General features: G+C 34.3%; 1 long non-coding RNA gene across 1 annotated transcript; it reads right to left on the bottom strand.

Annotated features, from left to right (window-relative positions):
- Positions 1 to 3,138: 3,138 nt before the first annotated feature.
- LOC141553574 (uncharacterized) lies at positions 3,139 to 17,328 on the bottom strand. Its single transcript, XR_012485531.1, has 5 exons — positions 17,172 to 17,328; positions 12,382 to 12,501; positions 9,475 to 9,509; positions 5,691 to 5,806; positions 3,139 to 3,324 (listed from the first exon to the last, which is right to left on the bottom strand). It is a non-coding gene; the product is annotated as an uncharacterized LOC141553574 (long non-coding RNA).
- Positions 17,329 to 18,944: the final 1,616 nt, after the last annotated feature.

The raw sequence follows: 18,944 nt of genomic DNA, 5'->3' as shown, positions 1-18,944 counted from the left end.
TGTTCCCACTTTTCAAGCTCTTAACTACCCCCAGGTGAAGCCCAGGCAGCAGAAGCCAGGGCACTGCCCTGCTGAGATCTGTTAAGTCACTTCCAGATTGGGGTGGTTCTGGGATCTGATTTTATATCTTAAAGTGGCTTGATTTCTCTTCTGGAATGCTGTTTTATAATCAGAGAAGAGCTAACAGCCTGTGCCAGATTCTTCTATCTCAGTGGCTTCTCTGATCCCAGAGCCCTCCCCAGCCCGATAGGCGCAGTGTGCTAGCACCTCACCCTGTCTGTACTGACCTTTTTTTTTCCTCCCCTGGGAACCGACCTTTTCTGTTGAAACTCCAGATTCTCTTCAGCTGGTAAGTCGTGCTTCCAGACCTTATGGTTTCTATCAGTCCGGCATTATTTTTGAGGCTTATTTAACTAATTGGTAATGAGGGAAGAAGGGAGCTCACAAAATCATGTGTATCTTCTCCGCCATCTTGGCTCTGCCCCCCTCTCAGGTATACTTCTCTAGAATTCTGGCTCTCTACAGGTAGTGTGACCAGGACCGTTACTTCCTTATGAACAACCAACAATGCTTCTCACCAACCTATAAATGTGACTCAAACCTGTCATGCACAGCTTTTTGCTGTAGTTGTACAATTGTTTCTGTCATGTCTGACTATTTTTTACTTTATTTGGGGTTTACTCTGTAGAGATACTAGTTTGCCATTTCTTTTTTCAGCTCATTTTACTAATGAGTAATTGAGACACACAGATTTTCCTAAGTCACAATAGACAGAGGTTGAGGCCAGATTTGAACTCATCATCTTCCTGACTTCAGGCCCAACACTCTATCCATTGGGCTATCTACATGCCCTATCATAGTAAATAGCTATTTTTTGTGGCTAACATTTAGATAGCTTGCATAGAACTTTAGGGTTTGAAAACAAATCTTTTGGACAAAACTATCTAGATAAAACTATCTACATTTAGTAATAGTTGCCAATTTCTTCCAAGTGTACCTAGTGCCAGTAAAGGATTCCGTATAATCTCATTCTGAGTTTGTCTCACCCACATTTTCAGTTGTCTAACCCACTCACTTCTTTGAGCTGAGAGATTCCAAAGCTATTGCTGCTGTTACCCACTATTGCTGCTACAACATGTGTGGGCTCTGAACAGACCTTCACCATGGTGTCAAAAATTTCTACTGATCTCTTTAGTTTTCTGTAAGAAAATTATTTTACCTCAACTTTATGTTGGCTCCACTGCTCCAACTTTTGATTTGAGACATTATTTTAAAGTTTATTGGAGAGAATTATCAGTTGGATGACCCATCTTGTCTCAGCCCTGTGTATAACCCCTATTCCTCTTGATGAATAATGCCAGTACTTTTATAATGACACTTATGTGTCCTCCAGATTTCAGATTTCATAAACAGTTACTAAATGAGCATGTGTATCAGATTTGGTAAACAGATACTAATGATATGAGTGCATATTCCCAAGATTTTGTAAATAACTTATGCAAATACTTGCTAATGAAGTTAATTTTAATTAAGTTTCCATCTACCACAAGCTTAGATAATCTAAGAACTTTAAAAAGAATTTGAAATGCCATTAGTGAGAATCCAAAAAAACACACCACCGATATTAGTTATCAGCCTGCTCCAAGACCATGACAAGAAGAGACTCCTGTGTTTCCTGAAGGAAAATTCAAAATTCAAAGATCCTGTATTCATTTGAGGGTAGGACTAATTGATGAGGGCCTATCAAAATCTCAAAGGAAACATATAGAACCTCTGGACAGACAGAGAATCTTATTGTGAGCACTAGTATGAGAAATTATTAGCCTAGAACTTTAGAAATAAGGAATTGTTTCTAGAAGTGTTGTTTTTGTGTTATTAATAGACAATATAATTTGTTTGTATGTATTGATTACTATGGAATTATTAGCTATTAATCTTAATAAGCCTATATAATGATAAATAGATTTATACATGTATAAAGCATTATAATATGTATGTCTTGGAAAAGAGAAGACCTAAGAGAAATAAATTCATTGTCTTCAAGTATATGAAAGACTAACAGACTAATAATAGTCCTTGTGCCCTATGATCAAATTTAGGACCAATCAATGATGTAAAGAAACTTCCTGCTCCAAAATGAATGGTCTTCCTCCTGGGCAGTATTATTTTTCCCATGTTTCATTTCTGCAGATCTCAAAAGAGTGGCTAAAATGACTTTGTCTTGTCTTTTGGAAAAGGAGTTCTTGTCTAAGAATGGCTTGTACTAGATGAAGTCATGATTCATTGTCATATATGACTCTTCAAAGAACATCAGAGCTACAAGAGTCTCAAGAGATCAGATAGCTTAACATATTACAGATAATAAAATAGACCTAAATAAAATAAACTTCCCTAGAGTCACACAAAAAGGGAGTGAAAATCAGATCTTGATCTCAATTCTATTGGTTCAAAGATCTTGGGTATTTTTACTATACCAAGCCAGTATATACAGTCTACTCAGGATTTAGCATGCAAAGTAGAATGTGATGTGAAGTAAGATTATGTCTACACACATCTAGAAAACCTGAGAACTAAGGAAATTGTGTGAATACTTCAGGTCCTAAGATCCACTTTCATTTGAGATAACTGTATGATTGAGGAACTAAGATTTCAGGAGGAATTTTCACACAACATGATGGTAAAACCATGTTTATGCTGCTAGAAGGTACTATGACATTAAACCAAAGAATTTTAGAGGGGAGATTTTAGAGAGGGGCTTTAGAATATGTAAGAGTGTCATAAATGAAAGGTTCACATTTTAATGAAGTGGAAATTGAGGATTGCAGAAAGGAAATGATTTATCCTAGATTACACAATAATTTAATTACACAGCAAAAATTAGGTCTTAGTCACTTTCCCTCACAAGATTTCTCTCTTGTACTGTTCTTATCTCCCAAATCTCTGGAAAATCACATACATTCCATTATCATTTTTATACAAGTTTCATATCCCTAGGGGGAAATTATGACTTCTTATCATATTGTGTTTTAGTGCACCAATAAAATTTTATTTAACTATATCTGGGCAGAAGAGGGAATAAGCACAAAATTGATATCTTATGGTTTCAAAAATAAAGAATAATCAGAAAAAATAGTTCTGAATAAATTTAATCGCTCAGTATACAATGATGAACAGATAAGACCAGGTGAAGTGAAGATGTTTGTCTGCAGTCAGCACTCATGTATTTATGGAATAGAATGGTCCAAGGAGTCATTTCAAAACTATGTTTGATGTTTTTTGCAGTTACCATAATAATTAAGTTGTATATTTCCTTGATATTGATTCCTGAAGAGAGAAAATAATTTCCATGTAGAAGTAAAGCCTCAGCACTTTCTTATGGGGGTCATCTCAAGCAACCATAGTCATAAAAGAAGGGTGAACACTGATTTTGGACAATGGAGTTATTGTTCAATATGGCTCAGTGTGTACACCATCACCATATCAATTATATGTTCCCATACAACATGAAAATGTTTATAAATTACAAGAAGATTATACACAATTGATTAGTCTAAGGGTTATATTATCTTGGCTTGCCCAGTATCCATTAAATACCAGGAATTGTAACTAGGGCAGCCAACAGGGTCATTGAAATTAACTGTGATCAATTTGTTGCCTGGCCTTTTACTTGAAAACTACCTCAGTTATGGCCCTACTATATACACCCTTATTGAAGGACCAACAAGGCTGATCTCTGTATTTGAAATACATTTAAGTAGATAATAAAATAGTAATTTGGATACAACTAAGTTCAAGGATGAAAATTTCATTTCTTTCTGATTCCTGAGTAAATATAATGATATACCCTGGGAATTATGTGGGGGAGGGTGTTTTTCTATTTCCAGAGTCATGGAATTATAAGATTTTGAGCTCAGATGGACTCAGACATTATCTATTCTATGTACTATTTCCATAAAATGCTAATTGGTTTGCCCAGGGTTGCAGAACTAGAATTTGAATACAATTTCTAAAATGCAAAATATAGCATTTTAGGCAGGATGCTAAAAAGTCATCAGGAACCACTAGTGTTTATTGAGTAGGGTAGTGATTTATTCATACTTGTACTTAGAAAAATCACTTCATAGATTATGTGGTAGATAGATTTGCATAAACCATGGATTCATGTATATTGGAAAATCCTGAATAATCTTGTTTTCACATCTATCTTATGATGTATTAATGTCTATATTTCAGAAATTAGATGAGGCAGGAAAACCAAAAAGTATGCTATTGCAATAGTTCATGTGGAAGGTGATAAGGGCCCATATGAAAGTAATGGCTAGGTAAAAGGAGAGGAGACAGGTATGACAAATGTGGAGGAAGGAGAATCAAGATTTTTCAGTTGGTTAGTTATATAGTGGAGAGTGAAAAGTTGAGGATGGCTGACACCAAAGCTTCTAACCTTGGTAACTGAAAGGAGGATGTTTCATAATAGAAAAACTTGGAAGACAAGTGGATTTGGGGTAAAATGATGAGTTCTGTTTTTGATATTTTGACATTGAATGCCTACAGGACATCCAGTTTTTAAAATCTCCCATGTAGCTAATTAGGTAAGACTGGCAACTGGGAGAGATATATTTGGACCTGGGAAGTATCTGACAATTGAAGCCATGGAAGTGGATTAGGCCACAAGTGAGTGTGGGTATAAAACTTATGACAAAGAGCCAAATCAGTCAGGAAGGTAGGAAGGAAATAAGAGAGCATCCTGGTGTATGAAATATTACAGAAATGTAAGAATAAGTATTGAAAGAAGATCATTAGATTTGATAATGAAGAGATCATTGATAACTTGGAGGGAGCAATTTCCGTTGAGTAATAAGGAAAAGAAAGGAAAATAAATATATAGCTTTTTCAAGAATTTTGACTGTGAAAGAGGAATATAGGACAAAAAAATTTAGGTCTGGTAGTAAAATACTGATTAGTGTCTTTTTTGCAACTTAACTCTCTAAAATGTTAATTGTCCCATCTTTGCCATAAGTCTTAGAATTCCTAGTCCTATAGCACTATAGTGCTAAAAGGAGATAAAAGGAAAAAACATTAAACTTGATAGTTAAGGGCAATATCAAAAGATTGAGAGGAAAGGAGAAGTGTGGAATAAAATCAACAATCTCAAATTTTCCTTTTAAAGTGTGAGGTGAGGAATTCAGCCAAGAATATGAAGAAAGAGAGACAGATGATGGGAGTTATCTAGTTTGGGGGGTTTTCTGGGGATGAGTAGTGACAGAAAAAGATAGCAAAAGATATGAAAATAAAAGACAGTCAAACTGGTTAACTAGAAGTATATGCTTGTATTTTAATACCTTGTGGGGTAATTAAGCAAACAGCTTACCAAGAAATACTTGGTAAACCATAAAAAGCTATAGATGGAATTTCAGTTATTATAACTGTCAATACTAACATAGCTAGTTAACTAGATAACCCCAAATATCAGGTTAAATTCAGGAGTAGAGTGTTCTGTGCAAATAAAGTGACTAGACCTTCTAGTTATTTCAGAGGAAACAATAATAATGATAACCACCATTAAGATAGTACTTTAAGGTTTCCAAATGAATTTTGTAATGAACCAGTGATTGTTTCTGGATGAATCTAGTATCCTGCCAACAACTTCACAGGAAAGAGAGAGAACAATCCTGAAACTTTTTTGCACTTACCAATATGCCCAGCAAAAAAAACAGATATTGAGATAGGTGACATCATCTTTGCCACAAACTGGATCATATTTCCTCAGACAAGGTCCATCATTTTTTGTGTACCTCTGACAAATACTCTGTAAGAATAACAAAGGCATAGTAACATGGAGGTCAAAGCCAGTATCTGTAGAGCATTCTGTGCCTGAAATTCCAACTTTTATTGGGATCTGATTTGTGCCAAGGATAGGAAGGAAACTAATCTAAAGCTGCATTTGGTATATACGATTATGCTTCTAAGCCAAAATGTCTCCTTTCCTATCTCCATTCTCCCCATCTGCAAAATATGAGTTAGTATATTATGTCCCAATCTCTAAGATTGCTTCTAGTAGAGAGGTTACTGTTTCTGGCTTTACACTCTATCCATCAATCAAGGAACAGTTCTAGAAAGCCTCAGAAAACACTCCAGTCACTCAGCCTTTAGTTATCTTCCCTGATTCTCAATATCTATAACTCTCTGTTACAATAACCAGTAATATTAACAACAACAAAAGGCAGATGGCAGGAAGGAGAGGGTAAGGAAGAGTTGAACAATAACTCTACCAGGATCAAAACTTTCAATATTTTTTTACACTTAACCTTAGTTGATATGGCAATTTTTTAGAAATGTCTAGATATACTATTCTCTCACCCCCACCTTAGCCCTAGCCTCAAAAAAGACAATATGTGCAGTAAATAGAACATTAAATTTAAGGTCAGGAATATCTGAATTTGAATTCTGTTTGAGACAGTTACTAGCTCTATTATCACAATTCTTTTTTTCCTCATATGTAAAATAAAAGCATTGGGCTTAATGGCTTCTAGGGTTCCTTCTGCCATTAAATTCATAATCCTATGAGTGTCAGGTTTAGTGTCAGAATTTCCTGGGTTCAAGCTCTATCTCTATTACTATACATGTAACTCTGGACAAGTCACTTAACTTTGATGTATCTTAGGCAATCTCCAGAGATTTATCTATTAAGGGAGAGGTAGGTTGTGGATCATATTGATGAAAGAAAATCCAACACCAGGAATTTCACATTTTTGTACTAATAAAATACACGTGCTGACAAGAAAATATTCTTAGAATCAAGACCCAGACAAACCTTACCAGATGTAGAAAATGACTGGGGTGATAGGTGGATATCCCTAGAGAAGAATGCCAGTTATCAAGGTATTTTCAGGATAACCTGATGCTCATTGATTGACTCACAAATGCATCCAGACTATTACTAGGATGCAGAGGAATCTCTCAATAACTGAGAGATTAGGCATTTGCAGGATGATGTCAATTGCTCCCCCACTTTTATGACTCAATGGGTGCAGCCTCAATCAAACTAAGAACTGTTTAGTTGAAGACCTTAGCTTAAAAAGACCAAAGTCTCCCATCACATCCAGGGCCATCTCCAATCATCCTGATCTTGCCACTGGACCCAGATGGCTCTGGAAGGGAAGGTGAAGCAGTTGACCTTGCACAACTCTTCTTCACTTAAATCCAATTCACTTCCATGTCATGGCATCACCCCCTCAATTTCATAGTCCTCTTCAAGAATGAAGGACAAACAATAACAATAACCACAACAGTGCATGATAATGATTATAAAGATGAAAAACAAGCAAGGCAGTACATTTGGGGCATTTATGGAGGGAGAAAGATGAATGATGAGAAAAAGTCTTTCATAAATAAGAAGTTCTAAATTTTGTGAGAATAGGGAATTTTAACTATTAAGTACATTACTAACTTTTAGTAGTCCATATTTCTTAGCTGAAGCTATTTGGACTAATAAAGCATTCAAACAAGTCAGTGTTTGCTTCATATTTTTTCCTTCTCTTTTTTATTGTAATTATTGATTTTTTTGTTTTATCGTTTTATTTTCCAAATATGTCACTCCCCACTGCCTTTTATAGAGAATGATCCCTTTATTGACAACAATTTGATTTTCATCTGATTCCATCTAAATTCAGTCTCCATTTTAGTAATTGTTAAACAATCTTACCTCTGTTACCTCAGGCAATTAATACATATTGTGTGCAAACTTTCATATTCTTGGGTTTTAGTTTGTTTTTTGTTTTTTGTGTTTTTTTTCCTAAAACTCAGACCTCTCTAAGCCTTCACTTGATACTTTGAGGACTGTGCATGTGTGTGTTTATGAACAGGTAACAATCAACTCTGCAGACAAAAAAAAAAGTATACATAATACTCTTTTAAGTTTAATCTATAATATTGACATTTTATCCATTACTTTTTTAATCTTGGCAATCAACAAAGCAAAAAACAAATCAAGTCCTGAGTTATAGAATTTGTAATTTCTGAGGTATTAATGCTCATACCAAAAAATCAACAATTGGTTCTGAGGAATGGTCCTCTTATAGACCTGCTTTCACTTCTCCTAAAGAACCATTTGTTCTAAGCGTTGCTACCCATCTCCCTTCCATTTAGCTCCTAGTAGATTTCAAGAGGAAGTGAGGAAGCAAAAAATTTTACAACCCACTTATTAAAAGTAATGAGTTAAGCAGGAAACTACCAAGTGGCTTTTTGGGGTAGGAGTGGTAAGAGTTGGAGGAAGAAGTGATTGGATTACCTCTCCATCATCAGGTTTAGGATATCCTTGAGATCTTTGTCTTCTCCACAGGATAGTACTTACCCTGCCCTTTCAAATAGCATACTGCTGAAGATGATTTTCTTACCATATGCTAAGGGCATGGTTTATAGTACTTTTATATAATGCAAAAACTCCTAGTTATGCATTTATCTATATCCTTCACTTAAGTATAAATACTATTTCTCATTGTATAGGAGCAGAGAGAAACATACATACATATATCTTGTAACATATATCATGTGTGTGTAAAAATATATCCTTCAATTAATTCTGAATTCTAGTCAAATTAGCATATACACCTGTGTATACATATATGTGTACACATTAAATATACCTATATTAACATATATACAAGCTTGCATATATGTTTATTATATGTACTGACTAAACTGATGACCCATAGATGTTGGGAGCTGCCAGTGAGAAACTTCTTCAGAGAATGAATATTGACATTTTTTCCAAAACTTATTCTGGGGAGTTTCTCAGGACCCTAAGGTATGAAAGAACTTTCCATGGTCCCACAGTCACTATGAGTCAGATGTGGTACTTGATTCTAGGTTTTCCTGATGCTAGTTCTATATCCTTGAATCACATAGCCTTTACCTTGTCTATCCCAGTAGTATCTTGTAACTCATTCTTAATTGTTTTCAGAAGGCAATCTAACCATCCCTCTTCATTCAATTCCTAAAAGGGGCAAGTGGATCTTCAACTGAAGAATGTCAGCCCTGCCCAGCCAGATTCCTCCTTTCTTGACCGTGGACAGAGGGCCCTGGAAGTGGAATTAAAAGCTATGATTCCCTTCCCTCAGCAGTCCAGGGCTCCACCCCTGCTGAGGGCTCAGGGCTGTCTGGAGTTCTGGTTCTGCCCTTGCTGCCACTGCTACCCTTGTCTCAGTCTGAGCACCTGCTGCTGCTACTGCTGCTTCACCTTCTGAGCATGCTAGTCGTTCCACTGAAACTTTTTTCTTGTCTAAATGTGTCAAATACCAAATTCAAGGAGGTTATAAGCAAAGGAATGTTGATGTACCATCTTATATAAAACTATATTTTTTTCCTGCTAATATCAGTATTATTTCTTTTTGAGACTCACTATGCATATATAAGCTCTAGATTAGGAATGAAAATTAAATCTCAAGATTTACTTACATTTTAGAAAAATAATCTTACCTTTTCCTTAGAATATCTTGTAAATTCACTGACAACTACAACCAAGATATAGAAAGCAAAAGTTAACAGGTTAATCTATCATTTTAATTCAGAAGACATGTATTAATACATATTGTGTGCAAAAAAGATAAAATCAAAATATTTTCTAGACTCAAGGAGCCTATATTCTTTTGGGGGAATCTATCATGGTCACAGATAAGTACATAAGAAAGTAATTTCAGAAGGGAGGCAACAGCAATAACTAAGGCATTCAGAAGAAAGCTTCACATAAAAAGGAAAGGTTTCAAAAAAACTTAAATGCCATCTAAATTGAGCTTTGAAAGCAGTGATTCTGAGCAATAAAGGTGAGGAAGAAACACAGAAGTATAGGGAATCCTGAAAAAAAAAAGCATAGAAACAGAAGAGATACTATGTTAAATTTAGCTCACATATAAATCTCAAGTGTAAATTGACTTGAGATTATAATTATTCTCACTCCCTATTGAAGTTGTCATATACACTTGAGAGTATACTCTAGAACAACTTTGGTTGTAGCTATTTTTGGATATCCAGCAATCTCAAAGAAATAGGTAAGATTATCTTTCTAAAATGTCAATATGCCTTTCATTCATAATCTAGGAGCATATATTTTCATGGTTGAGGGTATCAAAAAGAAATAATACTGAGATGTTGGCAGGAAAAAATATGTAGCATTGTATAAGATGTACTTCAAAACTTATTTGAAATTCCTTGAATTCCTTGTTTGACACATTTACATAAGAAAATGTTTTTCAACAAAATGGCTAACATGCTTAGCAAGAGAAGAAGCAGCAGGATTAGGAGAAGCAGTGGCAGGAGCCCAGGATGAGACAAGGATAAAAGCAACAGTAAACCCAGGACTCCCAGCAGCCATGAGCCCTGAAGCCCCAGCAGGGGCCAAAGTCCTAGACTTCAAGGGTGGGGGAAATAGATTTGCCTCTACATCCAGGGTTCCCACTGCCCAAGATCAAGAAAAGAGGAGCATGGATGGGCAAAGCTGACATTTCTCTGCAGCTGGTGGCCCTATTTGCTCCTTTAGGGAATTAGGTGGGGAGTTGCCTTCTGGAACCAATTAAGGATACCAAGGTATAGGCAAAGTAAAGATGTGTGATTTAGCAGATAAAGAACTAGCACCAGGAAAATCTGGAATCAATTATTCCATCTAATTTATAATTACTGTAGTACCAAGGGCAAGTCTCTTCACATCTTAGGGACCTGAGGAACTCTCTAAAATAAGTTATGGGAAAAATATCAGTATTCATCCTCTGAAAAAGTTCTTTACTGGCAGCTCCCTACACCAATGTGAAACATTTGCTTTTTTATATGAGGCTTTCTTTGGAATGCCTTAGTTATTGCTGTTCTCTCCCTTCTGAAATTACTTGTTATGTACTTATCTGTGACCATGATAGATTCCTCAAAAAGAATATCAAGGGAACTTTCCACAGGCATAGAACAACATCTCACAGCCTGTAACAAGATAAGGTCAAAATGAGTTCATGATTTAGATATTAAGGGTGATAATATTTAAAAAAAATTAGTAGAGAGAGGGATAGTTTACCTCTCAGATCTTTGGGAATTTATGACCAAACAAGAAATAAAGAACATTACAAAATGCAAAATAGATAATTTTGATTACATTGAATTAAAAAGTTTCACATAAACAAAACCAGTGCAACCAAGATTAGAAGGGAAGCAGAAAGCCAGGAAACAATTTTTATAGCTAGAATTTCTGATAAAGGCTTCATTTCTAAAATATATGGAAAACTGAGTCAAATGTATAAGAATACAAATTATTCCTCTATTGATAAGTGGTCAAAGAATATGAACAGGCAATTTTTAGATGAAGAAGTTAAAGCCATCTATAATCATAAGGAAAAGGGCTCTAAAATATTTTTAATAAAAGAAATACAAATGAAAACAACTCTAAGGTACCATCTTGCACCTATGATTAACTAAGATGAAAAGAAAAGATAAGGATGAATATTGGAGATGATGTTGTAAAGCTGGAACACAAATGTTGGTGGAGTTGTGAACTGATCTAGCCATTCTGGAGAGCAATTTGGAACTATACCCAAAAAACTACAAAACTGTGCAAACTCTGGGACACTACTGGGTCTATATCCCAAAGAGTTCATAAAAAGGGGAAAAGGACCCACATGTTCAAAAAACATTTGTTGCAGTTTTTTTGTATTGACAAAGAATTGGAAATTGAGTGGGATATCCATCAATTAAGGAACAGCTGAATAAGTTGTATATGAATATAATAGAATATTATTGTTCTATAAGAAGTGATGAACAGACTAGTTTCAAAAAAGTCTTGAAAGTTTTAGATGACCAAATGATGAGTGAAGTGAGTAAAACTAGGAGAACATTGTAAACAGTAATAGAATATTATGTGAGGAGCAACTGTGATAGATTTATCTCTTCTCAGCAATGCAGTTATCCAATTCAATTTTAATAGACCTTGGAGGAAAAAAATGTCATCTGCATCCAAAAGAGGGAATTGTAGAGACTGAATGCAGATTAAAGCATGCTATTTCCACCTTTTTCTTTTCATGTTGGCTTTTTCTTTCTTATCTTTTTTTCCCATTTATTCTGATTTTTCTTTCACAACATGACTAATATGCAAAAAATGTTTAATATGGAAATGTCAACAATGATCGTACATGTGAAAGAAAAAAATGGAACTCAAAATCTTATAGAAATGAATACTGCAAAGTATCTTTATACAAGATTGGAAAAAATAAAGCACTATTGAGAAAAAGAAAAGAAAAAGAAAATTTCTGTTTTGAAACCCAAAGCCAGAGTCCCCAAAGTTAATAGAAATCATATATTCTAGGTCAATTGGGTTTCGTTATATGGCTTCTGGTCCAGGAGAAGTATACCAACCAGGGTTGAGAATATTGTTCACTGACAAACCACAAAGAATCAAGATGAAAATCCATGAGAGAATTTGAGTTGTTGATGATAAAAATGCCATTTAATCTTTTTTAGATTGCACTTGATTCTCTGGAGGAAAAACAAACACACAAATAGAAAAGTTTATATTGATAACTTTTTTTACATCAAAGTAAAATTTTTCATTTTTAATTAATTTATCTTCAACAAAAACAAAAGAAAAAATAACATCATCATGTGTAGCTTTGAACATAATGGAAGATTCAAAATATAAAGCAATAAATTTCAATTTCAAGAAGGCCTATATAAAAAAATGTTACACATTGTGTTCAGAGTTGTCCATTTTTTCTTGCTTCTTTTCAGATTTTTTTTGTCTTCTACTGTAAACATTTTTATTTTATTTCTTTCCTCCCCTCACTTTCCCAACCCCATCCCAAATAAGATTACAATTCAACATTGATATACATAAACACACACCTATACACACAAACACATATATATGTACATAAATATATATATATATACACACATACCTATAATTACCCACATATATATTCATATATATGTATATATATGACCATACTATGATTATTTCCACTTATCTTTTGTTTCTGAGAAGATGGAAACCATCTTCCTTCATAATTCCAAGACTTTTCATATTTTTAAATCCACCTAATCCAATACCACAGCAATATTCCAATTTATATTGATGCAAATTGTGTACCCTTTGATTTTGGAGGGGAAATGATGGGGTGAACCCTGAAAAACTTTCCTATGGGAGAGGTCCACCCTTAGGGAATCAAGATAAGTTGTCTCGTTCAGTTGGAAATCTTGGCCAGGGACTGGTTGCACCCTCTATGGAGTTGAAGATTAGTCCAGAATCACTCCCAGTACCTTATTCAATTATAGATCTCTCTCTATCTGATAGCTTAAACTGCTTCCTAGCTTACAGGCCAAGATTTACCCACATAATCAGGAATTGGTCAAACTATTTTCCCAGAAATCTGAAAGAGGATTATGCCCTGCCAGGACTTTTGCCCACTGTTAAAAATATTCTCTTCTCACTACCAATAAATCCCTTTTGCCACACAGATTTCAGGTTTGCGAATTCATTCACATTGGACTTGTGCCTTTGATCAGAGGGAATTTCCCACCCCAATTCTTGCACCTCATTATAGCTACCACTGAACTCATCAATATCTAGTTATTTCAAATAGTTTAAAACAATATAACTGACATATAATTTAGTTTCTCTATTTTTCTCTTTTAATTAAATCTATTTTAGTTTAAACTATCTGAGATTGTGTTTGCTATACCTGCTTTTTTACATAATAAATTTTACTTCTGATTTTTCTTTTATGTTTATGTGTATCTTTAATTAAAAATGGTCTATAATTGATCAAGCTCCTTCTTTTCTTCCTTCCTTCCTTCCTTCCTTCCTTCCTTCCTTCCTTCCTTCCTTCCTTCCTTCCTTTCTACCTTCCTTCCTTCCTTCCATGCTTCCTGCCTTCTTTCTTTTCTTCTTTCTCTTTTTTCTTCCTTCCTTCCTTCCCTCCCTCTCATCTTCCTTCCCTCCTTTACTTTCTCTGTCCACATACAGTATACCTTACCTACAGATACTCTTAAAGGCATTTTCTTTTCTTTTGTACCTCTGAATCCTCCCAAGATCCTCTCTTAAAGATTACTTTCAACCAAAACCAATCTTATTTTCACAGGCCACCAATATAGGCACTAGCCAATGCTCATTCTTTGGTTCCTGATTGACTCATATTGAATGAAAATAGCACTCATTTCTGCTCTGGCCTGAAATCCTGAGGGTCTTCCTCACCCAGATTCATTTATTCATTCATTTAGATTTTCGTTGGATTAGGTGAAAAGAGGAGATTCTTTGCCTCAATTGCTACCTAGCCTTAATCAGTGAATCAGTGAATGGCTCAGCCTAAGTCAAACTGAGACCTGTTGAAGACCTTAGCTTAAAAAGGCCAAAGTCTCCCTTTGTATCCAGGGCCATCTCTAATCATCTTGATCTAAAACTTGCCACTGGACCTAGATAGCTCTGAAAAGGAAAGGTGACCTCAAACAGCCCTCCCTCACTCAAATCCAATTCACTTTCATGTCATGGCATCACCTCCCTGAAGTTATAGTGATGAGAGAGAACAAAGGACAAGCCACAACAACAATAAGATTTACTGTAAATAACATATTGCTTTGTTCAAATTTTTAATATACTATTTCCATTGTGTGGATGAATTCATCTAATTCACATTCTAAGCTATAAATATTTGTTTCTTTTCCTCCTTCCTATTTTCCTCGCTATGCTTCTTACCCTATTATTATTCCTCCTGACTCCTCTACTTTACGTCTACCCATTACCTTACTTTAGTACTGCTTATGCTTCCCCCACCTTAGGCTCTTCCTCCACTCTATCCCTCTGCCCTTCTCTTTTTATCTGAATTTAGAAGATTTTTTATAGCCTTCCAAATATGTGTTGTTCTTTACTCATTCCTATTATCTATATACCATTCTATATCTTCCTTCATCCTCATTTCTTTATTAATTTAAAGGACTTTTGTTCCCTTCCAAATGTAAATGTTGTTCTCTCTTTAATCGAAATCTGATATGATTAGGGTACTCTCTAAAAATCCTTCCTTTGTCCTCTCCCAATCCCTATATTTTATCTTCTTATTTCTTCTACCTATATACATACATGTGAATGTATGTATGTATATGTACATATGGGTATGAATGTATGTGTATGTGTAATTGCTCTCTTGAACTCATTCCTAATGAGAGCAAGGTTCCAGAACTACAAGCTCTCCTACCCCATCTAATTCCTTTGTCAGTTCTTCCTCTCATGTCTCATTTGTATGAAATAATTACTCTTTTTTACATTTTCCTACGTTTTTGCTTTTCATGTTCAGTTCTATAACAACCTTTCTTTTGAACTACACAATTACTAATGAAAATCTTAGATATTTGATTTTTATTTCCACATTAACAAGTAAACAATTTGTTCTTTTGGAGTCTTTCATAATTAATCTTAGAGATTTACCTCATATTTCTCTTGAATCTTGCATTTTTTTTACAACAAAATCCTGCAAATCTGACAACTCATTGAGTATCTTTTAGTTTCAAGATAATGCTTAACATTTCAGGGTATAAAATCAGTTCTATTTATTCAATATATGACATTCTAAGAATTGCAGTCTTTTAGTGACACTGCTGCTGGATCTTGTGTAATTCTCATTCTGACTGTGCTGTATTTAAATTGTTTTTTTTTTCTTGTTGCTTATAATATTTTCTCCTTAACCTGGAAGTTGTGGGATTTGGCTCTTCTGGACTTTGTTTCTCATCTGTCAAACACAGTGGTTTGACCAGATAGCCTTTCAGATCTTGTCCAGTATTCTATCACAGTAGTCTTATGGAGAGGATGAGAAGTGAAGAGCTTTAGAAAAGTAAGAAAAGTAAGTAAGAAGATGGAAGATTTAAGAGGAAAAAGGGAATACAGAAGAGGAATATTTTAGGAAGAAAGGAGATGAAGTGACTAAGCAGGAAAGAATTCAGAGAATTCAGGTTTAGGGCACCTGAAGAGAAAGGTCCAGAATTTAAATGTCAAAACATAAATGTGTTTTCTTTCTTTCTCAAAGATACCTCCACCTACCAGCTAATCCCAAGTTCATAGGTATTGATTTCTACTGAACATTTTATCTTGCATCATGTGCTATAATTACTAATCATACAGTCCAGTAAGTTTTCCTACTTAGTCTCTAACATTTGAGCCTATTCACCATTCTGATAATCAGTAGTTTTGTCTAAGCCCTGATGAGTTCATTCTTCATGGTTTCACAAGTTTCCTCCTCACCCCTTTAAAAACATTTCAAAATATCTTTTTTTTATTATTTCAACCATTTCCAAATGTTGTCTCTTCCTTCTTAATGAGAAATCTTATACAATAAAAAGTATTAAAAAAGAAAATTTAAAGTGAAGACCAGAAAAATTAATCAATGCACTCAATAAATCTAATATATTATTCAGTAGACAATACTATAGTTCCTTATCTTTACAAAAGGGGAAGGAATATTTTCTTATCAACTATTTAGACAAGTTTTTTTTCATGTATATGTATATGTATGTGCATATATATCATATATGTGTATATGTTCATATTTGTATGGACACACACACACATATATATACTATATACTATTTTAAATATAATGTACTATATTATATATATATATATATATATATATGTATATATTAATTCTAGATTCAGATGTCACAACTTGCTTAATCATTTCCCAGTTATACCTTTGCTATTATAAAAAGTGTTGCCATAAAACTCTGATGTATCTAAAACCTTTCTGTATTTACCCTCCTTGAACTTAACAGCTGGATCTCAGGTCAAAGGATTTTTTAATAATTTTAATAATCTTTAATAATAATAAATGTTTTAATCATTTTAATAATTTTCTTAACATGATTCCAAATTGATACACAGAATAGTGCCTACATTATCTTACCTAAAGTGAACCAGAATACCTGTCTTTCCACAGCCACTTCAGGGTTGACTATTCCTATCTTTTGTTACATTTACAAATTTGTTGGTTGTAAGGTAAAATCTCAGAGTTTGCTTTGATTTGCATTTCTCTTATTAATTATTTAGAAATTTAATATTCAGCAATTCTTTTGAGAGAAGAATTTTTGCTCATATTCTCTGTAGTGATAATCTCTTTGCAAAATAATATTATTAGATTAAGAAATGGGGAAAATGATCCTACCTTTCTGGGATATTCACACAGTGGAACAGTTGTCCTTGATTTTGTGGCTTAAGGAAGCACACCAGATGTCTTTCAGAATTGGTGAGCTATATTTGAACTAAGTGTCTGTGATTCAAAATAAATTAAATTTCTGAATCAAGAAAGCATCATATGCTCCTTTCTGTTGTTCCCTCAGGCATAAAAGATTAGTTTTACTAGTTTAGCAAAGTCTTTGCCTCAATGACCACCACCACTAGTGCTTAGAGGATGCTTCTTATGGTTACCTCTCCCAGAAGAAAATGTTTCCCTTATCTCTTCCCAGAGCAATGAGTCTTCATGAAAGTAAAACCCTCAGGCACATTTCTGAAGGCAACCACAAAGTCTTTATTGCATATTCAATGATGGTAAGGAAGTTTAGAAACAAAACACTGAGATTCCTTATGGCTTTAGAGATTTTTGTCTTAAAACCTTACTTTAGCACATTTTCAGCCATGGAGCTTCAGTATGTTTCATTGAGCTTACAGATCATAAATTTTATGCTATAAGAAATCTAAATGGTAAGCTAATTCAATCTTCCTATGTATAAGGAAACTGATATTCAGAGCAGTTAAGGGACTTACTTGAGTTGAGAGGTGAAATCAAAATGTTGGACAAAAAGTAGAGACTACTCATGTGAGGTCCCCAAATTTCCTTTCAAACAACTTTAGAATATATCTCAAAATGAATTCTAGAGAAGCAAAACCAACAAAAAGTTTGGGTGAAACAATTTTCTAACTCAAGACATATAAGAAGTTTAGCAAGAAAGTTCTGGTGTATAAGTAGTCTATAAGTATGGTATACTGAAGTATAAATAGAGTGCAGTCCAGTGAGTGTGTGTGTGTGTGTGTGTGTGTGTGTGTGTGTGTGTGTGTGTGTTTAACAAATAGTGAGAAAAAGATTGCTAACACTCAGTATAAGATTCTATTGCATTGTCCATAAGCAGTTCTGGGTCACAGCCCCAGTACAAACCTTTCTGTATTCAGTACACTGAAATGTCTGCCTACAAGGATAAAAAGATTTTAGTCAGAGTTCCAGGGCAGAGAAGAGTTCTTGTTATTAATCACATCAGGGAACAGGCTGGTTGCTCAGTGATCACATTTACCTTTAAAGAAGTAAAAACTTGCAGACTTCCAGAACTACCTCTTTAAAAAGCAGAATAAAAATCTGAAGCTTGGGATAATGCCCCTCCACCATAAGGAGTAGAGCACAATTTTGAAATGAAGATAAAAGTCAAAAAATAAATTGGAAAATGAGCAAAATCAAACAGGTAAAAATTAATATGATGGGAGGGAAGAATTGAACACAAACACAAAGTCAAAACAGCTATATTTGAAGCCTTCAAGAGAAAAATGTGAATTTGTCTCAGATCAAAAATTCCCAGAAGAGCTCATAAAAGAATTTTGAAAATTAAGTAAGAGAAATTGGAGGAAGGAGGCATGAGAGATGTCAGAAAATCATGAAATAAAAAACTTGGAAAAGAAGGCTCATAAAAGCGTTAAAGACAATAACATCTTAAAAAACAGACTAGGCCAGATGATAAAAAAGCATAAAAATTCACTGAAGAAAAGGACAGCTTAAAAATAAGAACTAATCAAATGGAAAAAGATGTGCAAAAATTCACTGAAAAGCAGAATTTGCCAAATGGAAAATAAGTACAAAAACTCACTGAAGAAACTAATTAGAACTGGGCAAATGAAAGTTAATGATTCCATGAGACATCAAAACATAAAATAATTTTAGAAAAAATTTTAAAAT

This window comes from Sminthopsis crassicaudata, chromosome 2 (assembly GCF_048593235.1).
Source record: "Sminthopsis crassicaudata isolate SCR6 chromosome 2, ASM4859323v1, whole genome shotgun sequence".
Taxonomy (NCBI): domain Eukaryota; kingdom Metazoa; phylum Chordata; class Mammalia; order Dasyuromorphia; family Dasyuridae; genus Sminthopsis; species Sminthopsis crassicaudata.
Note: the sequence above shows the minus strand (reverse complement) of the source record. Positions and strands in the feature narration are given on the sequence as shown.